We start from the raw sequence: 15,145 nt of genomic DNA on the forward strand, positions 1-15,145 counted from the left end.
CCAACTATAACACTTTCCGTCAAGATAGAACTGCCAAAGGGGGAGGAGTTGCAATCTACTGCAGAGATAGCCTGCAAAGTTCTGTCATACTTTCCAGGTCTATGCCCAAACAGTTCGAACTTCTAATTTTAAAAATTAATCTCTCCAGAAATAAGTCTCTCACTGTTGCCGCCTGCTACCGACCCCCCTCAGCTCCCAGCTGTGCCCTGGACACCATCTGTGAATTGATCGCTCCCCATCTAGCTTCAGAGTTTGTTCTGTTAGGTGACCTAAACTGGGATATGCTTAACACCCCGGCAGTCCTACAATCCAAGCTTGATGCCCTCAATCTCACACAAATCATCAAGGAACCCACCAGGTACAACCCTAAATCCGTAAACATGGGCACCCTAATAGACATTATCCTGACCAACCTGCCCTCCAAATACACCTCTGCTGTCTTCAATCAAGATCTCAGCGATCACTGCCTCATTGCCTGTATCCGCCACGGGTCCGCGGTCAAACGACCACCCCTCATCACTGTCAAACGCTCCCTAAAACACTTCTGCGAGCAGGCCTTTCTAATCGACCTGGCCCGGGTACCCTGGAAGGATATTGACCTCATCCCGTCAGTTGAGGATGCCTGGTCATTCTTTAAAAGTTACTTCCTCACCATATTAGACAAGCATGCTCCGTTCAAAAAATGCAGAACCAAGAACAGATATAGCCCTTGGTTCACTCCAGACCTGACTGCCCTCGACCAGCACAAAAACATCCTGTGGCGAACTGCAATAGCATCGAAGAGCCCCCGCGATATGCAACTGTTCAGGGAAGTCAGGAACCAATACACGCAGTCAGTCAGGAAAGCAAAGGCCAGCTTTTTCAAGCAGAAATTTGCATCCTGTAGCTCTAACTCCAAAAAGTTCTGGGATACTGTAAAGTCCATGGAGAACAAGAGCACCTCCTCCCAGCTGCCCACTGCACTGAGGCTAGGTAACACGGTCACCACCGATAAATCCGTGATAATCGAAGACTTCAACAAGCATTTCTCAATGGCTGGCCATGCCTTCCTCCTGGCGACTCCAACCTTGGCCAACAGCCCCGCCCCCCCCGCTGCTACTCGCCCAAGCCTCCCCAGCTTCTCCTTTACCCAAATCCAGATAGCAGATGTTCTGAAAGAGCTGGAAAACCTGGACCCATACAAATCAGCTGGGCTTGACAATCTGGACCCCCTATTTCTGAAACTGTCCGCCGCCATTGTCGCACCCCCTATTACCAGCCTGTTCAACCTCTCCTTCGTATCATCTGAGATCCCCAAGGATTGGAAAGCTGCCGCGGTCATCCCCCTCTTCAAAGGGGGAGACACCCTGGACCCAAACTGTTACAGACCTATATCCATCCTGCCCTGCCTATCTAAGGTCTTCGAAAGCCAAGTCAACAAACAGATCACTGACCATCTCGAATCCCACCGTACCTTCTCCGCTGTGCAATCCGGTTTCCGAGCCGGTCACGGGTGCACCTCAGCCACGCTCAAGGTACTAAACGATATCATAACCGCCATCGATAAAAGACATTACTGTGCAGCCGTCTTCATCGACCTGGCCAAGGCTTTCGACTCTGTCAATCACCATATTCTTATCGGCAGACTCAGTAGCCTCGGTTTTTCTAATGACTGCCTTGCCTGGTTCACCAACTACTTTGCAGACAGAGTTCAGTGTGTCAAATCGGAGGGCATGTTGTCCGGTCCTCTGGCAGTCTCTATGGGTGGTACCACAGGGTTCAATTCTCGGGCCGACTCTTTTCTCTGTATACATCAATGATGTTGCTCTTGCTGCGGGCGATTCCCTGATCCACCTCTACGCAGACGACACCATTCTATATACTTCCGGCCCTTCCTTGGACACTGTGCTATCTAACCTCCAAACGAGCTTCAATGCCATACAACACTCCTTCCGTGGCCTCCAACTGCTCTTAAACGCTAGTAAAACCAAATGCATGCTTTTCAACCGTTCGCTGCCTGCACCCGCACGCCCGACTAGCATCACCACCCTGGACGGTTCCGACCTAGAATATGTGGACATCTATAAGTACCTAGGTGTCTGGCTAGACTGCAAACTCTCCTTCCAGACTCATATCAAACATCTCCAATCCAAAATCAAATCAAGAATCGGCTTTCTATTCCGCAACAAAGCCTCCTTCACTCACGCCGCCAAACTTACCCTAGTAAAACTGACTATCCTACCGATCCTCGACTTCGGTGATGTCATCTACAAAATAGCTTCCAATACTCTACTCAGCAAACTGGATGCAGTTTATCACAGTGCCATTCGTTTTGTTACTAAAGCACCTTATACGACCCACCACTGCGACCTGTATGCCCTAGTCGACTGGCCCTCGCTACATGTTCGTCGTCAGACCCACTGGCTCCAGGTCATCTACAAGGCTATGCTAGGTAAAGTGCCGCCTTATCTCAGTTCACTGGTCACGATGGCTACACCCACCCGCAGCACGCGCTCCAGCAGGTGTATCTCACTGATCATCCCTAAAGCCAAAACCTCATTTGGACGCCTTTCCTTCCAGTTCTCTGCTGCCTGCGACTGGAACGAATTGCAAAAATCTCTGAAGTTGGAGACTTTTATCTCCCTCAACAACTTTAAAAATCTACTATCCGAGCAGCTAACCGATCGCTGCAGCTGTACATAGTCCATCTGTAAACTACCCACCCAATTTACCTACCTCACCCCCCATACTGCTTTTATTTATTTACTTTTCTGCTCTTTTGCACACCAGTATCTCTTCTTGCACATGATCATCTGATGATTTATCACTCCAGTGTTAATCTGCTAAATTGTAATTATTCGATTTATTGCCTACCTCATGCCTTTTGCACACATTGTATATAGATTCTCTTTTTTTTCTACCATGTTATTGACTTGTTTATTGTTTACTCCATGTGTAACTCTGTGTTGTCTGTTCACACTGCTATGCTTTATCTTGGCCAGGTCGCAGTTGCAAATGAGAACTTGTTCTCAACTAGCCTACCTGGTTAAATAAAGGTGAAATAAAAAAAATAAAAGAAATAAAATGTTGCCAAGCTGGACATCTAACCAATATTGATGACCTTTATAATGATGTTGCCAAGCTGGACATCTAACCAATATTGATGACCTTTATAATGATGTTGCCAAGCTGGGCATCTAACCAATATTGACAGAGTTTTTTTCCCTCCAACCTGATGTACATTGTCATATAAAAAAAATGTACCAAAGCGTATGAAATATGACATGAGGGTCACATTTAAATTAAAGTGTTTATTCCTCCAGAAATGTATTCAGTTTCTGTCTCCATAAATCAATACTTTCTTCACCACACTTCTATTATCGAAAGTCAACCTCTCTCCTCTTGAACGTTTTATTTGCATATTGATGCTATTTCACCAGTGTTTGGGAAACACATTAGTAACACAGGGCGTTACAGTAATAGTATTACATTACTCAGTAACAAGGTGACAACAAAGTTGAAATCTGTATTTAAATAATAACTAGTTAGCAACGTGTTACTTTCGTCATAGAGTTGCAGTGTCAGGTCGTGTGGTGTGTCGGTGATCTGAAGGGATTTCACCTGCCAGGAGAGGCAGAAACCCTGGTTTACAGGTAAATACATGAGAAGCCTTACTCACCTGACCGCTCACATTATATAAAAAACGGCAAGTAAGTTCAGGACAAACACACGTTAAGAACATCTGCTCTTTCCATGAGACAGACTGACCAGGTGAATCCAGGTGAAAGATACGATCCCTTATCGATGTCACTTGTTAAATCCACTTCAATCAGTGTCGATGACGGGAAGGTCAAAGATGGATTTTGAAGCCTTGAGACGTGTGTGTGCCATTCAGAGGGTGAAGGGCCAAGACAAAAGATTTAAGACACCAGTTTATGTCAAGAACTGCAACGCTGCTGGGTTTTTCACGCTCAACAGTTTCCCGTGTGTATCAAGAATGGTCCACCACCCGAAGGACATCCAGCCAACTGGACACAACTGTGGGAACCATTGGAGTCAACATGGACCAGGAGTACTGTGGAACACTTTCTCCACCTCGTAGACTCCATGCCCTGACGAATTGAGGCTGTTCTGAGAGCAAAGTGGGGGGGGGGGGGGGGCAACTCCATATCAGGAAGGTGATCCTAATGTTTGGTATACTCAGTGTATACCTTCTATAAACGACAACCTGCCCTGAAATTCTATACGTGATCTTTACTATATACACACAGGTTCACTCCAGCCCCAGATCCCCCCCCCCCCCCAGGCTACCCTTGTCTCCCAGACCCCCCTCCACCACCAGTCCTCCACCCAGCCCCCAGGTTCTCTCCAGCCCCAGATCCTTACATTTACATTTAAGTCATTTAGCAGACGCTTTTATCCAGAGCGACTTACAAATTGGTGCATTCACCTTATGACATCCAGTGGAACAGCCACTTTACAATAGTGCATCTAAATCTTTTAAGGGGGGGGGGGGGGTCAGAAGGATTACTTTATCCTATCCTAGGTATTCCTTAAAGAGGTGGGGTTTCAGGTGTCTCCGGAAGGTGGTGATTGACTCCGCTGTCCTGGCGTCGTGAGGGAGTTTGTTCCACCATTGGGGGGCCAGAGCAGCGAACAGTTTTGACTGGGCTGAGCGGGAACTGTACTTCCTCAGTGGTAGGGAGGCGAGCAGGCCAGAGGTGGATGAACGCAGTGCCCTTGTTTGGGTGTAGGGCCTGATCAGAGCCTGAAGGTACTGAGGTGCCGTTCCCCTCACAGCTCCGTAGGCAAGCACCATGGTCTTGTAGCGGATGCGAGCTTCAACTGGAAGCCAGTGGAGAGAGCGGAGGAGCGGGGTGACGTGAGAGAACTTGGGAAGGTTGAACACCAGACGGGCTGCGGCGTTCTGGATGAGTTGTAGGGGTTTAATGGCACAGGCAGGGAGCCCAGCCAACAGCGAGTTGCAGTAATCCTTCTCTCCCCCAGGCTACCCTTCTCTCCCAGACCCCCCCTCCACCCCCAGCCATAGAGCTCCAAGGACCGCTGGGGTCTTCTTCCCATGATGGTCATATCAAACTCTCCTTTATAAAATCCAGTGTCCCAAGGTCTCATAAATGTGGAAAGGGTCAACACACATCAGCAGACTATCACAGACTCCCAGCTAGTGTTGTACAGTTCACCTAACTTTCCCCAAATTCCCAGGTTCGCTGGAAATCCTGGCTAGAAAATCCTGGAATCGTGGGGCAATAAAAAGAACATCCGGAATCTTCCAACCAGGATTTCTGGAAAACTGGGAATTAAAAAAAAAAATATATATATAATTTCTAAACCCTACTCCAAGTGTGTGTGTGTATATATGTATATTATTGACATAAGTTGAAACACTGTATGCAGTTTTGTGTACAGTTCATTTTCTGGCATGGATTTGATTATTCACTGTCATTAATTAGGTTGTTGACCTGTACTAACAGGATGTAAAACTGAAGGTAAATAAAAAGGTAATTTACGTTACTACTTTGTTTTTTTCATGTTTCTTAGTACAGGGTTTAGGCATCATTCAGGATACCGGTTTGTATAAAATATCACCACCTAACCTACTCGAAGAGACGTCAGTGAAGTTGAATGCAGTGGGTGTAGTAGCTTTGTTGAACCAGAAGGTGGCGACACGTCATTTAAACAGCTTGGGTAAAGAAGTTGCTTTGCTGCCGTGACTGGCCTCACACCCCAGTACTGTAGGTGGCGCTGCATGCACCTTTTCAGTTGGTTGCGATCCACCAATACAAATTAAAGAAGAAGTTGCTATTATAGCGGAACGTTGATCAGGGAGCTTCACGTGTTATCTGAGCTGACCATTGTTTCCAAACAAAAATGTATGCAGATATAAGATCATATTCTTAAAATGGCAATCAGCCGTAGAAAACATAAAAAAGAACCACCCCCCTGTTTCTGTATATTGCTGAGTGTAACCCCCCCTCAAATTCCCAGACAGAGTTATGGATGCAGGACTGACCATGCAGCCATGATAGTTTTGAAGCTATGCAGTGTCGGTTTACATTTACTTTGTTTATCAACACCGGAGTAAAAACAAGCTTTATTTCATATTTTGGGTTCTGATGGGGTAAGAGTTTATCTAAGCTTGTGAGGAATTTCTAACTTTATATTCTTCAAGGATCAATGGGTACATGAATGTAGGCAGCAAAATAATGATTTGGTGCAGTTGCGCAATGTGTGCATCTATCGCAGCCTTGACTGTCTTGAGTACGCAGATAGGTATTCTCACGATGACAGTGAAGGCGTAAGAATGGCAAAAAGATCAGACCTTCGTCTCCTGTTGTACCACCTTTGTCTCGAGTACATACCTCCATCATACCTCCATCTCCTGAATACAAACCAAGTAAACGTACGTGTAGCTCTTCATGCTCTCTTGATAACTTTGAGGATCTTGAAATGGAGTCAGTTGGCTATGCTGAGCTCTCTGATGTTGAGCCAGACCAGGATGAAGTGACCAGCAGCGACAGGAGTAGTGGAGATTTTTTTGAAAAGATTGGATTCCTGCTTTTCTACCTGATAAGGTCAGATTAGGTTATATTTTCTATTCTGTGAGGGCCTTTGTTCCGAACCCGCTACGGTGTTTGAGGTGTCAAGGATTCTGACGTGTTGCAACCAGTGTGTAGAAGGGAGATCCCCACGCTGTGAGAAATGTGCAGGGCGGCATAGTCAGAGGGAGTGTACAGTTGGGATAGTGAACGCACTGTGTGTCAACTGTGGGGGTGGCGATGCAGCTGGGGATCCGAAGTGCCGTGCGAGAGAGAGATACCGGTTGAGATTGACAGAGTTCGAATGGGGCAAAAAAAAGTCTGTTCTTAACAGCTACTAGTTTTGGGAACAAAAAACTGTATTGAGATCAAATGTTTCGATGTGAAAGTTTGCATGATGTCGTTACAAAATCGATCTTCTCCCACTGCCGGCCAATAGGCATCCTCTCATCACCATATTTGGTAGTGAGTGGAAAACGCCAACCGGATGCTTCACACTTATATATCCGGTGAAATATCTGGCTCATTGTTCTATCTGTGACGTCGTTCTGGGAATGGAGGTAGTTCGGGGTTACGCTAGCTAGTTGTTGTTGTTGCTAGTTTCGTCGGTAATCAACATTTGGAAGTCCCGTTCCAAGGTAAGATCAAGCTTTAAAACACTCTATAACGATTATATGTACATAACACATTACATATTATTTGTCGACACTTCAGGACATTAGAGACGGTCTAGCCATGTTATCTAGCTAACGTTAGCTATAGTAGGTTGAAGTTGCCTAGGTTTTCATCTTCAACCAATGCTAGTTAGCTATCATTGTTAGCAAGCACGTTTGTTTAGCTAGCTATCTTCAAGACGCTGTGTTGTGACTGATCACGTTATTCGTCATCAAGACAATGTCAAATATGTGATTTGTGAATCGTTCATTTCAACCAGGCATCCTGATCACTAGATAGTAAGTGGGCAGGGACGGCGCCAGAACGAATCAGTTGGACAGGCATTTGATTAACTATTGTGGCTGTCGGTGCCGTTTAAGATGAGGGAGGACCATTGGCGATTTTAGCATGTACATCTTGGTGAAAACAACAACAAATGTGGCATGCCAGCAAAGCTTAGAATATGTGGACAACTACAAATACCTAGGTGTCTGGTTAGACTGTAAACTCTCCTTCCAGACTCACATCAAACATCTCCAATCCAAAGTTAAATCTAGAATTGGCTTCCTATTCCGCAACAAAGCATCCTTCACTCATGCTGCCAAACATACCCTCGTAAAACTGACCATCCTACCAATCCTCGACTTCGGTGATGTCATTTACAAAATAGCCTCCAAAACCCTACTCAATAAATTGGATGCAGTCTATCACAGTGCCATCCGTTTTGTCACCAAAGCTCCATATACTACCCACCACTGCGACCTGTACGCTCTTGTTGGCTGGCCCTCGCTTCATACTCGTCGCCAAACCCACTGGCTCCAGGTCATCTACAAGACCCTGCTAGGTAAAGTCCCCCCTTATCTCAGCTCGCTGGTCACCATAGCAGCACCTACCTGTAGCACGCGCTCCAGCAGGTATATCTCTCTGGTCACCCCCAAAACCAATTCTTCCTTTGGCCGCCTCTCCTTCCAGTTCTCTGCTGCCAATGACTGGAACGAACTACAAAAATCTCTGAAACTGGAAACGCTTATCTCCCTCACTAGCTTTAAGCACCAGCTGTCAGAGCAGCTCATAGATTACTGCACCTGTACATAGCCCATCTATAATTTAGCCCAAACAACTACCTCTTTACCTACTGTATTCATTTATTTATTTTGCTCCTTTGCACCCCATTATTTCTATCTCTACTTTGCACTTTCTTCCACTGCAAACCAACCATTCCAGTGTTGTTTTTTAAAAACTTGCTATATTGTATTTACTTCGCCACCATGGCCTTTTTTATATTTTTATTTAATTACATATATATTTTGTTTGCCTTTCACCTCCCATACCTCACTTGCTCACATTGTATATAGACTTATTTCTCACTGTATTATTGACTGTATGTTTGTTTTACTCCATGTGTAACCATGTGTTGTTGTATGTGTCGAACTGCTTTGCTTTATCTTGGCCAGGTCGCAATTGTAAATGAGAACGTGCTCTCAATTTGCCTACCTGGTTAAATAAAGGTGAAATAATATTTTTTTTTTTTTTTTTTAAAGCCACTACTCTACACAACACTAAACAATACATTCATTGCATTATAACAGTGACAAACGGTGCCCACAAACTGTTTAACCTACATAAAGCTGTCCCGACAGCAGAGTCCCAACAGCTGAGTCTCAACATCTTACCACTGCTACTCTTGGCTATCAGCGGAACCTTGTCGGGCAGCGAATCAGTTCATTCAGCCTCATTTACTGCCTTAAAAAACAAACAGCTGATATGGCTGACTTGCTTTAACAAATGTGGTTTCCACTAACAATTGAGATGTACAAACTACGGCATAAGGGGACGACAAGCGCATAAGAGGCAATCCGTAATTTAAATTAAGATAATGAGTGAACTAGGAAGGACGTAACATTAGTCACTAACTATTTGTTTAGCACTATTGAAATGTACAGCGACAGAATTCAGAACATGGGCCGTTCTTACAGTGTTCTCCCTGTACACCAAGTCAGAACCGTAGGATAAATAAAGGGGGCATATAAGCAGACAATGAAAGCTTTTACAATATTCAATGATTACATTTCTTTAAAACAGGTTATAGGCTACAGTAGAACAGTCAGAACAGTACAGGTGAAATTAAGAGGTGTAAATAGACCAAATTATTAGCGTGAGGCACATGGGCTACTAACGTCTTACTACACAACATACACTTAGTATTACTTTCTTAGCTACAGTATACATATCTCCCTGGCATATTACATCCTTTAAGAAGCAGCATACAATACATTTTGGACTAGCAGCATACAATACATTTTGGACTAGCAGCATACAATACATTTTGGACTAGCAGCATACAATACATTTTGGACTAGCAGCATACAATACATTTTGGACTCACATTGTTGTGCTTGGCTCAGTTGAACAGGAAGGTGGTGCGGGGGTCCTCAGAGTTAAGTTGTTTTGAGTGCAGCACTAATCATGCTTCATTGACAGCATGGCCAATGTTGAATGTTTTTCAATTTAAACTTGGAAAAGAGCCCCGTAATCCCAGATTTGAGACCACACAGCCACTGTCACTGATTCCTTCCAAAGCACTCTTTGAATTTGCGATTTCCAACTTGAGGTGTAATGTTTATGTCCGACGAGCACCGATATGTTTAATCTATCATTTCTCTTCATATGACAAGGATTAAAAAGGATTTGCCAGTAGATTGTTGACTTGATTCATGATGATTACTGCTAAGATTGTGAAAGTATAATGTCCAATCAAAGCTACTGTAGATATAATGTGATTTGACGTAATTTTATCTGTGGCCAATGACCTTGAGCCTTCTTGGATGGGCATGTATATGGCAGCAGCCGAAGGGCTAGATTTTAAGGTCTGCTCTTACACTTGGCAGTGACATAAAGTCCTCATGAGTGACAGAACACTAAGCCAATCATAGCACAACGCTCTGTTTTTTTTCTGCTGGCTTGCACCACTACACCACAGAAAGCACTGAGCTAGGCTGAAACACCTGCATTTTGGAGCTGCCTTACTCTAGAAAACAAAGGGCCATGTTTGTATGCAGCTTTATTAACTTAATGATATATATTATTTTTTACATTGTTTGCAAACTGATATGTGACACGTATTAATGCCAAAATAACATGCAAATCAGCTAAGCCCCTCCTACCAAAAATAAAATAATAAATATTTTTTGTGCTCAAAATGTGGGGCTCAAAACAGGTGGGGCTCTGACCTGAATGACTGGTCCCCACTTGGAGGACCCTAATGTATTGTATGAGCTTGGCCTTATTTCTATTACAGCATATTGGATGACTGTCATTCATATTCCATTCACCCTGTTCAATGTAACATCCATAGGTTTAGGTTACTGTCATTCATATTCTATTCACCAAGTTCAATGTAACATCTATAGGTTTAGGTTACTGTCATTCATATTCCATTCACCCAGTTCAATGTAACATCCATAGGTTTAGGTTACTGTCATTCATTTACATTTACATTTAAGTCATTTAGCAGACGCTCTTATCCAGAGCGACTTACAAATTGGAAAGTTCATACATATTCATCCTGGTCCCCCCGTGGGGAATGAACCCACAACCCTGGCGTTGCAAGCGCCATGCTCTACCAACTGAGCCACACGGGACCACATATTCCATTCACCCTGTTCAATGTAACATCCATAGGTTTAGGTTACTGTCATTCATATTCCATTCACCCTGTTCAATGTAACATCCATAGGTTTAGGTTACTGTCATTCATATTCCATTCACCCTGTTCAATGTAACATCCATAGGTGTAGGTTACTACATGGTTACTAACCTGTCACAATAACTCCTCCTTGGCATTTTCTTTCGTTGTCATGTCAACCAACACTGTATTCAAAGTGCCCACGATTTATTTATATTCTGTCTAGAATTATAATAAACATTCTATTTCCATGATTCCAACAGTTCACACAAGTGTTCTGATCTAAATTAGAAGTCAAATCGCAATTGCAACATTTGGTTAAAAATGAGGCCTAGTGTTTTTTTTTTAACCCCCCTTTTTCTCTACAATTTTATTGAATCCAATTGGTAGTTACAGTCTTGTCTCATCGCTGCAACTCCTGTACGGACTTGGGAGAGGTGAATGTCGAGATCCGTGTGTCCTCCGAAACACAACCAAACTGCACTACTTCTTGACACAATGCCCACTTAACCCGGAAGCCAGCCGCACCAATGTGTCAGAGGAAACACCGTACACCTGGCCACCGTATCAGCGTACACTGCGCCCGGCCCGCCACAGGAGTTGCTGGTATGCGATGGGACAAGGACATCCCTGCCGGCCAAATCCTCCCCTAACCCGGACGACTCTGGGCCAATTGTGCACCGCCCCATGGGTCTCCCGGTCACAAACCCTCCCCTAACCCAGAATCTCTAGTGGCACAGCTAGCAGTGTGATGCGGTGCCTTAGACCACTGCGCCACTCGGGAGGCCCCGGCCTGTTTGTTTTGCCCATATTGTGAACCCGTACATGGCAGTGATCTCATGAGTGCAGAAATTGATGGAAATGCAGGAACATTTTTGGGGTTGAAGTTGAGTTGTTTCGTACTGTTCAATCAGATCACTTAGAATGGATGTCTTGCCACCGTAGGGTCACAGGTCGGGGGTGGGGGTTTCGGTGTTTAATTTAAGGCCCATTGCCAAATTCATGAGGAAACTGAAGAGCGGATGGCTTTACTGAGTTTTGCGAGTGTTGGATCACTTGACCGCAGTGTTTATTAGCTAACTTCAATTGTAGTAATCATTTACTTCATCATTCAGCCAGCGTGATATCAAATGTAATTTTGGTTCGGCTTTGCTTTTAACTAGCATACTTCTTGCTTGTAATTGTATCTAGCGATCCAGCTAGATATCATCCCACCCTATTGAGAAAGGTGACGGTACAATGTATCAGTAAGCTGACGTTAACACAATTAGCTCAAATGGCTAACGTTAGCGATCGTTGCCACAGCAATGTTGGCTCGCTAGCTACATGTTCTGATCAGAATCCTAGTAGATGGAATATGTTTTATACATGGTGTATCCATCACTTTATTAGCAAAGCTGTTCTAGTGAAACTCATCCTGTTTGTGAAACTCATTTTTTTGTGCCTCTTTTGAATCCATCTCTAGACTTCCATGTCTGAACCCAAGTCCACAGAGTCCCTGGGTTCTGGATGTGGTGTTCCAGCCCAGAGAAGCTCACAGCAGGGTCCAGAGATGGTCTCAGTGAAGCTGGAGGACTGCAGTCAAACACTGGAACTCAATGTGATTGTCAAAGAGGAGACAGAAGTCCTAGAGGAAGAGATGGCAGTCAAAGAGGAGGTGGAGGAGAGAGCTGTCATTGAGGAAGTGCAGGAGAGAGCTGTCAAAGAGGAGGAAGTAGAGGAGAGAGCTGTCAAAGAGGAGGAGGCGGAGGAGGAGAGAGCTGTCAAAGAGGAGGGGGTGGAGGAGGAGGAGGAGAGAGCTGTTAAAGAGGAGGAGGCGGAGGAGGAGAGAGCTGTCAAAGAGGAGGAGGGCTTGGTGGAGGAGAGAGCTGTCAAAGAGGAGGAGGCGGAGGAGGAGAGAGCTGTCAAAGAGGAGGGGGTGGAGGAGGAGGAGAGAGCTGTCAAAGAGGAGGAGGAGAACAGGGACGTGTCTGCTCCAGATCTAGACGAAGAGGAGGAAGATGTAGATAGTATCACTGACCCAGGTAAGTTCAGGTGTGGAGTACAGAGAGAGGTTGGTGACGTGGTGGCCTCAGGGGATTCTACAATTATTATTTATATTATTGACCGCTCACTTCCCACAACTATTGTTGAAGTTAGCCCAGCTTTTAAACAGAGATGATATACTATTGTTAAAGTTAGGCCAGCTTTTAAACAGAGATGATATACTATTGTTAAAGTTAGCCCAGCTTTTAGACAGAGATGATATACTATTGTTGAAGTTAGCCCAACTTTTAAACAGAGATGATATACTATTGTTAAAGTTAGCCAGCTTTTAGACAGATGATATACTATTGTTAAAGTTAGTCCAGCTTTTAGACAGAGATGATATACTATTGTTGAAGTTTGTCCAGCTTTTAAACAGAGATGATATCCTATTGTTAAAGCTAGTCCAGCTTTTAGACAGAGATGATATACTATTGTTAAAGCTAGTCCAGCTGATAGACAGAGATGATATACTATTGTTAAAGCTAGTCCAGCTGATAGACAGAGATGATATACTCTGTGTAGCAGTATTCCACTAACCCACAGTTTACCAACCTGTGTCTCTGACTGTTTGGCAACTCTTTCCCCAAGTCGGATTGTATATCTGTGGATGGTAGATGGCTCTGATTAGATAGTCGTTGTTTTCATCGCCCGAGCGGTGCCCAGTAAATAATAACATCTGCTGTTAATCAACTGTTAATTAATGAAACCATGAATAAAGAGCTGTACGCTTGGGCTAGTGCCATCGCCTGCTGTTGTGCCCCTAACCCCCCACAACAACAGGTCCACGTGCGGCAGCCCTCTGCGTCAACCTGTGTGTTTGTTGGTTTTAAACAGGAAGTCACAATTCCATTGGACCTTGTGTTCTAATTGGACAAATAAAGTGATCTGAATCATTCTTAAACAAAAAAACTCTCCAATGTTCTCTTCCTGATTCTAACCCTTTATCTGTCCTTATTCTCACAGGAGAGAGCTCCAACCCAGGTTCAGACAGTGAGCCCAGTTCCACAGCATCAGGAAACCATAAACAACACAGACGGAGGAACTCAAGACAGAAACATCACCACTGCATGGACTGCTTCACTAGTTTCTATGATCCAGAGGAGTTGAGAAGACACACTTGTAGGCCCCACAGCTGTTCAGATTGCAAAGGCAGTTTAATTTGTCCAACTCACCTCATACCACATAAAAAGACCCTCAAGAGAAAGAAAACGTACCCGTGTGGTCAATGTGGGAAGAGATTTCAGACACCAAGCAGCTTGAAGACGCACCAGCTTACTCACACAGGAAAGAAGTCGTACCACTGCTCCCAGTGTAGGAAGACTTTCAGTTGTTCGTTCAATTTGAAGAGGCATCAGAGAATACATACAGGAGAGAAGCCTTTCCACTGCTTCCAATGTGGGAAGAGCTTCCGTATGGAAGGACAGCTAAACGAACACAAGAGAATACACACAGGAGAGAAGCCGTACCACTGCTTTCAGTGTGGGAAGAGCTTTGGTCGGGCAGGAGCTCTAAAGGCACACCAGCTAATTCACACAGGAGAGAAGCCGTACCACTGCTCTCAGTGTGGGAAGACCTTCAGTCAGGCAGGACACCTGAAGACACACCATAGAACTCACTCGGGAGAGAAGCCGTATCACTGCTCTGTTTGTGGGATGAGTTTTCCTCTTTTACAGACCTTAAACAGACACCAGCTTACTCACACAAGAAAGATGCCTTATCACTGCTCCCAGTGTGACAAGAGCTTCAGTCAAACAGGAAGCCTGAGGGCACACCAGTTAACTCACACAGTAGAGAAGCCTTACCACTGCCTTCAATGTGGAAAGAGTTTCAGTCATTCATCAAATGTGACGGCCCACCAGTTAACTCACACAGGAGAGAAGAATTACCACTGCCCTCAATGTGGGAAGAGCTTCAGTCTGGCAAGATACCTGAAAAAACATTGTCGAACTCACACAGGAGAGAAGCCTTACCACTGCCCTCAATGTGGGAAGAGTTTCCGTCAGTCATCACATCTGAGGGCACACCAGTTAACTCACACAGGAGCGAAGCCCTGTACCACTTCTCTCAGTGTGGGAAGATCTTCAGGCAGACAGCATACTTAAAGAGACACCAGCTAAACGTGGACACGTTTTTAGCCCGATCTACAGGCTCCCGATCAGATCCCGGACCATTTTTTCCCAAATCGGAGTAAATCCGGAGTAAACAACATACGGCAGCCCCGTAAAGTGTTAATACGTACCTG

At 44.7% G+C, this 15,145-nt stretch overlaps 1 pseudogene; it reads left to right on the forward strand.

Moving 5' to 3' along the window:
- The first annotated feature begins 7,060 nt into the window (after positions 1-7,060).
- LOC139568375 (zinc finger protein ZFP2-like) lies at positions 7,061-15,094 on the forward strand (annotated as a pseudogene).
- Positions 15,095-15,145: the final 51 nt, after the last annotated feature.

Source organism: Salvelinus alpinus, chromosome 2, assembly GCF_045679555.1.
Source record: "Salvelinus alpinus chromosome 2, SLU_Salpinus.1, whole genome shotgun sequence".
In the NCBI taxonomy this organism is placed as follows: Eukaryota; Metazoa; Chordata; class Actinopteri; order Salmoniformes; family Salmonidae; genus Salvelinus; species Salvelinus alpinus.